Source organism: Podarcis bocagei, assembly GCF_964188305.1.
Source record: "Podarcis bocagei genome assembly, chromosome: 1".
In the NCBI taxonomy this organism is placed as follows: Eukaryota; Metazoa; Chordata; class Lepidosauria; order Squamata; family Lacertidae; genus Podarcis; species Podarcis bocagei.
Window position 1 is genome coordinate 84,908,940 of NC_138125.1, and position 6,000 is coordinate 84,914,939.

The 6,000-nt window shown below is 44.8% G+C and overlaps 1 protein-coding gene across 10 annotated transcripts in view; it reads right to left on the reverse strand.

The window, feature by feature from the left end:
* CTNND1 (catenin delta 1) overlaps nucleotides 1-3,132 on the reverse strand; it is a 62,447-nt gene extending 59,315 nt beyond the window's left edge. For 4 of the 10 annotated variants that reach the window (XM_081170775.1, XM_081170779.1, XM_081170776.1 and 1 more), the window contains exon 1: nucleotides 2,542-3,132. The gene's annotated coding sequence lies outside the window, so the exon portion shown is untranslated. Of the gene's footprint in view, nucleotides 1-2,013; nucleotides 2,145-2,215; nucleotides 2,362-2,541 lie in introns of those variants that run through there. The other 6 variants (XM_081170780.1, XM_081170777.1, XM_081170778.1 and 3 more) reach the window with 4 other exon arrangements.
* Nucleotides 3,133-6,000: the final 2,868 nt, after the last annotated feature.

Here is a 6,000-nt window from a genome sequence, read left to right on the forward strand (position 1 = left end):
ACAACCCTGCAAGGTATCTCAAGCAGAGATTAAGCATGCAGTTCTTGACTACAGATATAGCTAACAGATGACACTTCTTATGGATTTTATAACCAGGGGACCTTTTGGCTAAGTAACACAGAACTACCTTATTCACATGCAACACTGTCCACTACAATATAGTCCTAAAAAGTTCCTTAGCTCAGGAAGTTAAGGTTTATTATGACCTTCTCTTAAGGTGGGAGCTGCAGCTGCCTTTCTACCATCGACTTACTGCTGGCCTTTGAGAAGTCATGCTTCTCTTTAAAATGGAGGTGAGGGAAATTCCCCTCAGCATGTGCTCAGCCTAGCACACTGCCCCACCCCAGAGTGCAAGCAAGCAGTCTGCAACTCAGGTACCAGAGTGCTGAACTTTGCTTCCTCAAAAGGCGGCCATGAGCTTTACAGAGTACTCATATGTGTTTACGCGCTACTTTTCTGAAAGGGTTTCATGTTCCCACCGAGTCATCCACTAGGCTGGCCAGAAACATTTTTGGACTCAGTCCATACAGGTGCAGAAAAGGAGTCAATGAGTTTTCACTGGTTCAGTCTATTTACTCCACTCAGATGGAGCTTAGGTGACACCCCACCACCCGCCAATTTGTCCCTCCCCACCACCCCAAAGGGACCACCGCAAAAGCATGAGGGCTAAGCTATATAGGATCCATCTCCACTGCCACAAGAAACCTTCGCTAGTCTGTTCACGGGCTTCTCTCTCCCAAAGCCTGGACTATAGAAAAGATCAGTGGCTGCTCACCGCTGCTCACCTCTCCAGGAAATGTATATTCAGCCCAAGTGGTACTACCACAAAGCAAAAGGGGAAGAGTGATAGTGGCAAGAGCCCCATAACTACCAGTCCTTTCATATTAAGGCATTTCTCTGTAGATCTCAAAGGAGGCAGGGAGAGTGCCTGCACTCTGCCAATCCCATACTTCCTTTGTACTGGAGGACAGGACAATCTCTTCTACTGCACGCATTTGTTCCCACTGGCAGAAAGCCAGGATTTCTAACATTTTAGATACATATGATTGTGTTATAGGAAGACTTCTGAACTCACAAGATGCCCTGTCTTGTTTTGTTAGACCCAAACACAGAAAGCCCCTCCCTGCTCCTTTTTGAAGTGTCTTTGTGTTCGGGCCTCACAGAGTGAGCTTTCTTAAGGGCTTGGTGGCCAAGGCAGGTTACTACTGTACTGCAATTCCACTGGATTCTCTACCTCAGAGGACCTGGAGAAGCAACAGCAGAAGAAACAAAATGGCACAGAACAGACAGTACAGGAACTCAACCAACTCTCTCCGACAGCTGCATTGGGAATTGCTCCTCCTTTTGCTATTCTATCCACTCAGCACAATACGGGTATGGTGATCTGTGAAAATTGCTTTTGGATGTTAGCATCTTTGTCTGGGATCCACATCCTCCACAAGATCCAGAATCCAGAGCATGCTTTCCCCAGGAGTCCCCCTTTGAACTCCTGTCTTGAATAATAAGAAATCCAAAATATAATCACAAGTTCTAGGGGGGGGCAGGCATTCACACATTCCGGATCAGCGCACTTTTCTAGAGTTAACAGAGGCACATCTCTGCCCAAAAGCAGCCTAAAATTCAACAATGGGAAAGGACAGTGGGAAAAACAAGAGAGGGGATGGATGAAAGAATCAGAGATGGGATAAATGTGGGAGCAAATGCAGTTAAGTTTCTTACAAAGATTTCAGGGTACAGCTAACCAAGATCCTGAATGCCGCTGGTACTTCTGACTAGTGGGAGACCCATCCTAATGAAATTTAAGGCTAAGCATCAGCTGGTTTCATGAGCATTCCTGCTTTTAAAGAGACGCCCCCAAATATTTTAACGATTTAGGGAATAAGTAGTGTAAAAAAAAAAGTTCGCAAGTCGCCGGAAGGCTAGCCGACGAAAAGGCTTCAGCGTTTTTGAAAAATCTCAACCCTTTAAAACAAAGGCAAGGTTGCTTAGACCAGTAGATAAAAATCCAGTTACCTCTCAATGCCCGATGGCAAAAGGCCCACTCCCCACTCCCTGAAAGGCGGAGGCTAGCAGCCCCTACTTTAAAAAAAGAAAAAACGAAGGAGGAATTTTGCGTCCTTCTACCCGAAGAGTCGAGTTCCGAGCGGCTCACTTGGGAGTCCGTTTCGAAGCAGCCTTTGGAGAACAAGAGAAAGAGGCCCCCACCCAAACGCACCTGGGGAGAAGCAAAATGGGATCCACCCAGCCCGGTGCCTTTCGGAGCGCGTTTGACACGGGAGCCGCGAGGGAGAGCGACGCGCGCGGCCCAACTCCTCTCTCTCCTCTCTTCCGAAGCGGCACCTTGGGAAACCGGGGGAGGGAAACCTCCTTCCCCAGGAACTCCCCTCACATTCCTCTCCTACAGTCGCCACAAGAAAGGGAGGGGGAGGAGAAAGGGGGGAGCCAGCAGCCCTCCAATGCACACCACCTTCCACACAACACAAAAGTTTTTCTTCAAGGGAGGAAGGGGAGAGGTGCTTTTATTGTAATGCACCGCCTTACCTTTGTCTTTTTTGCCCCCCGCACTCTCCCCTTCGGGAATCGCGCAGCCCCTCTCTCGAATGCTAACTAAGCAAGTTTTACTTCTTCCCTTCTTACAGGTTTGTTTTGTTTTTTTTAAAAAAAGAGGCGTGTGGCGGGGAGGGGGGGCTGGAGAGAAGAGGCAGGCTTTTCTTTCCTCGCGTCCGTGAGAGTCGCCGCCGACCCAAGTGCTCCTCAGTTTCCTCCTCTGATCATTCAGCTTGACAACTTCGTGTAGAGACTGCACGGGACCAGACGCCTTTTTGTCCCGCTGCAAATGCAAGGCAGAGGGCGGGCGGGAGGGGAAAATAATAAAAAAGCGTGCCGTTTCCTAACAAAAGCACTAAAGACTCCAAGAATAAAATCTCAAAGGGAGCTTTTTTATATATATAAAAACACCAGCAGCAGCGCGCGCGCACACAAAAGGCGACGAAAAAAAACCGAGGAGCGCTGCAGCGATCTCCTGCTCCTCCTCCTCCTCCTTTTCCTGCGGGACCTTTTCTCTCGCTTTTTCTTTCGCCCTCCCCCCCTCGCTCAGCTCCAACACCTAAAATGGAAGTTGCACCCAGCCGACGGCAAAGGAGGCTGGGTGGTGACAAACTGTGCGCTCCAGCCCAGCCCCTTTTTCCCTAAGTGATGTCAGCTTCTGCACGGCTCCAATGGGAGGCAGGCATCAATCAGGGAGCCGAGGCTATCCAATAGGAAACTCCATTGTAGAATTTCTTTTTTTGAAAAAAAGAGAGAGAGGAGAGGAGATACAGACAAAAAAAAAGGGGGAACCGCATAAGAAGGGAAAACAAGGAAATATTGCTTAAAATAATAAACAAAGCCAGGTTTCCATTAAAAGAGACAGGCACGCTCTCCATCCCTTTACATTGCGAGGATGCGCTCACATTGCAATTCAACATGCAAAACTTCCGCCGGTGGCAATGGAGGAAGATTCCCGGGACCGAAGTCAATTTTTAATTATTTGCGTTTCCTGTCTTCGGCGAGCTTTCGCATCGCCTTTACATTTCGGTCCTAGGCGTGCTTACTCGGAAGTCATTCCGATGAATTCACCAGGATTTGATCGCTAGGAAGCATCGCCACTGAATTGTAGCCCCCTCTCGTGAGCCTATACGCTTACAGAGGCGGCGATCCCACTGGAGTTCGACGGGACTTGTTTCCTTGTACTGTAAAGTGCGCCTAGGACTGCAGCCTTATTTGTTCTTGTGGGCGCTTTCCTTGCACTTTGCATGCGAGCGCTCCGTCTCCGGAAGGGAGGAGACGGGCACTACCTATAACAAAAGGAATGCAGTTTCCAATCCTACCTTGGTTATATTAGGACTCCTTTGAAACACACATGGCCAGATAATCAAGTCTTACTTGGGAGCATTGTTAATTGACACCAACTGACAGAAATTTACTCTCGTTTCCCCCCCCCCGTCCCTTTTTCTGTGGTAAATCAGCTCCTTTGTCTCTTTTATTGGCCTGTGTTTGGAATTTACACAATACAATGCGTGCTTTGATTTCTTTTTTATTGTGTCTCCAATACAGTACTGCCGTCCTAAACATGCGTGCAGCTTGGTTCTGTGCCGGCTAACTCAAAAATCAATCCCACTAAATTTAATCATAAGGCAAGATAGAAATGTTTGGAGTAATGCTTGGAGTAATTCACAGAATTGCACCCCTGTTAGGAAAGATTCTGCTGAAATTAATGGGATTACTGCTGCTGAGTAAGGATGGACTGGAACATTTTGCAAGGTGCAATAGCAGAAGAAACAGACATGTCATTATAAATGTTGTCATAGTCTCTTCAACATCACTGAAAATCATATGCTGGTCATAAGTATGTAAACTGCCTTGAAACTCTCAGTCATTTCTCCTTTTTACAAATGAGATGACATCTGATGAGATCCAAAGGCTCTTTTACAGTATTGATGGTTTGCTGCTGGTCCACCTCATCTGCCATTTTTCAAAGCCGCATTATAAATGTAATAATTACAGTCAAGACTGAAAATTAGGCTGCACACTGGGACTTCTGAATAAATATATTTAGCATTACATTGTTATATGTCAATTATACACATCAGGTCTAAGGGAAAAAAATTGGTTGAGGGCTTCATTCCTTCTCCAGGCCATATTCTGGCAGTGGGCATAGCCCAGGATGAAATTCTCAATTATCCAATCCAGAAGAAAGGCTACCCTGTTTCAGTCTCTACTATGGCAAACTTAGATTAGAATACTTATTTTATTCAGGTCAACTCAGAAGTTAGCAATACTGGGTTTGATAAGGTTACTCTCAAATAATATGAAAATATATTTATAATAGGTCAATACAGCTACTATTCCAGAAAACAAGTGAAATTAATTCCTTTCTGATTTTAAGTTGCCATACAGAAATAGAATCAAACATCTATGTATGAAGCTACCAATTTTTTACACAGCAGAGGAAAAAATGTATTTTATCCAAGCCATACAACCAGGATTCTATACATTGTTTTCATGTGTAGTTAACAAAAATGCACACCAAAAATATTCACAAAAATAATTGCTTATTTGTAAACGCTTAATAAGTGGCAATATGGGATAAATTCCTGTTTTTCAGTGGTTTAAGGATAAGTTTAGGATTTGTAATCAGAGATCCATCTATCATGTACAATTTATAGCAAAGGTTGGACATCCATCTGTCATGGATGCTTTAGCTGAGATGCCTGCATTGCAGGGGGTTGGACTAGATGACCCTTGGGGTCTCTTCCAACTCTACAATTCTGATTCTAATAATTGTTATAAAGCTTATTTTATATCTAACCAAAAGGTATACCTTTCTGAGCTTTCCCTGTATTCTGCCAAGTACAGTATATACCGTAATAATGACACACACTCAGTGCAAGCTCAGTGTCAGCCCCTAAATCAGTGATGGGGAACATGCAGCCCAATATTGGGACTACAACTGCCAACATCCCTGGCCATTAGCTGGTACTGATGGGAACTGGAGTGCAACAACATTTGCAATGCCACAGATTCCACACCCTTGCCCTGCACCAGAGAGGAGTAAAAATGTGACGAGTGCCATATTAGATTGAAACAATCTCTGGGCAGACAGTAAGTGTGTCTTTCACAAAAAGAAAAGTGCACAGCACTTGTATGTTTGACATTCAGTGCTTTAAAAAAAAAAAAATCAGGGAAATTCTGCACATGCTCGGAGTCAACTGATCTAAGGTGTCAGTATGTTTGAAAAGAAAGGATGGCAGTCTTAATTATCTACATTCAAACGTGCTTTTAGACACTTTATTGAGACTTTAAAAATCTATATGGTTAGGAGTGATTAAAAAGGGGGGGTTGTTCTGTCATTTTAATATCAATTTAAGGTACACAGAAGATTGCTGTGCGCTCATATGGCTAGAGTCTACATAGGTCAATGGGACTGCAAGAGAAAGCGATCATTATTATGGAGTAATT